General features: G+C 41.4%; 1 protein-coding gene across 1 annotated transcript in view; it reads right to left on the bottom strand.

Annotated features, from left to right (window-relative positions):
- Positions 1-20, bottom strand: part of LOC306942954 (endothelin receptor type B-like) — a 13,782-nt gene extending 13,762 nt beyond the window's left edge. The window contains exon 1 of the mRNA XM_079529150.1: positions 1-20. This exon is cut by the window's left edge and continues 985 nt beyond it. The gene's annotated coding sequence lies outside the window, so the exon portion shown is untranslated.
- Between the last annotated feature and the right edge of the window lie 1,758 nt (positions 21-1,778).

Here is a 1,778-nt window from a genome sequence, read left to right as displayed (position 1 = left end):
ATATAAAATCAGTTTATTGGTAGTTAAATTGTCTATAATCAGCTGATGAAGATAGTTTCATGCTTTTGTTGTGTGGCTCACTCACAACCTCAGCCTGATGACCTAAAAGTCGAATATCTCCCCCAGATTACAGGGATATGTAATGTTAAGATGTTGGATTTCCATGCGGGAGACCGCGGCGTATGTTACACCTTCATGTATTTTAGTTAATCCTGCTCTGACCTTGAGACAGGATGCTATTAATTCTGTGTCCAGACTCCAGACTGGTTATGACAGGACAGTGTGTCAAAGCCAATTAAATGCATTATTCAATGATTTACACGCTTCTGAATGGCTTTAAACCGCCTTAAAACCGACCACCTGCCTGGTGCTCGAGAGTAGATCAACACTGACATTTCTGACACTGACATTTATATGCTCAATCTTGGACCACACCTAGTAATGCTGGCCTAGATCTGTTGAGTCCAGTCCCAACTTAAGCAGCTTTCTGAGAAATGCTCTGCTCAGCAGCCAGAATTCAGTCAGTATACCAGATGTGTGTTGCTGATGATGAATCACCATCCAGCTGGAGCCTTGCAAACCATCAGGTACAGTGTACTGTATACTACTACACCTGCTTCTCAAGGGCTTTATTCTGTCTCAGAGGAAAACATATAATACAAATTACACCTATTTTGTGGACATAAGACATTTTTGCCTATGCCTAATATCTTAAAACACACACGCACGCACGCACGCACGCACGCACGCACGCACGCACACATGCACGCACACACACACACACACACGCACACATCACACGCACGCACACACACACACACGTTTGGGTGCTCAGAATTAGTTTTGTGAGTGTATATGTTCTCTCAAATAGTGAACATGTAACCTTGCGTAACCAGGCTTTAGTGAACATGCCACCTTAGAATGAATGATTTTATTGTGAGAGCTTTGCGGCGGAGAGAATTGGATGTGTCCAACGCCATTACGCCAATCACATTCCAGATGGCTTGTACTTTAGTTCGACCTCTGGATGTGTTTTCATTACATTAAGACATTTCATACAGTAAGTTGCCAGATTTATACTTTGTCATACAGACAGTGTCGTGCACTGAAAATAGCCCATCTGATAGCCCATCTGTCAGCTATAGGCAGCCCATCTGATATCTCCCCTTATATGTATTTGTATGTAATTGTATGTTTGGTTTGTATGTAGGCCTATTAATGAGTTAGTCTTTTCTTTTTCATTTATGTAAAAACAAGAATTGATGACAGTCATAATTACCAGCTGCTTTTATATTTGTAGCGGTGGTGGAAAATTTGGCCTTGATCCCGATTTTTGTAATTATTATTAAAATTTTATTTTTATTTTTGTAATTATTATAATTTTTTTAAACCTGGCAACCCGTGCCCTGCGATCATTTTCATATACCCAGTTGCTTGGAACTCGCAACCAGGCAAACCTGGCAACCTATAACGCATCCCATGGCTGAGAGGTCGGCTAGAGGCAGAAAGTGTCTGGTTGCCTAGAGACGAGCAGCCAATCAGGGCGATAGGTCGTCAATACATGCAGCAGCCAATGAGAAAGATAGCTTAAGTGGGCGTGAAAGCCAAAGTGATAGAACATAGACCAGCTCAGCTGTTACACAGCAGCAGGGAAAAAAGGGAAAAAAGAGAGAAAGAAAAAAGCCTATCTAGAAGTTTGTATGACAAAGACAAATTAAGTATTTATATCCTAAAAAAGGCTTTTGGCTCCCAACACCTCCTGTTCATACACCTTCACA

This window comes from Electrona antarctica (assembly GCF_951216825.1).
Source record: "Electrona antarctica genome assembly, chromosome: 19".
Classification (NCBI taxonomy): domain Eukaryota; kingdom Metazoa; phylum Chordata; class Actinopteri; order Myctophiformes; family Myctophidae; genus Electrona; species Electrona antarctica.
The sequence above is the reverse complement of the archived record's forward strand: the minus strand, read 5'-3'. Positions and strand labels throughout refer to the sequence as shown.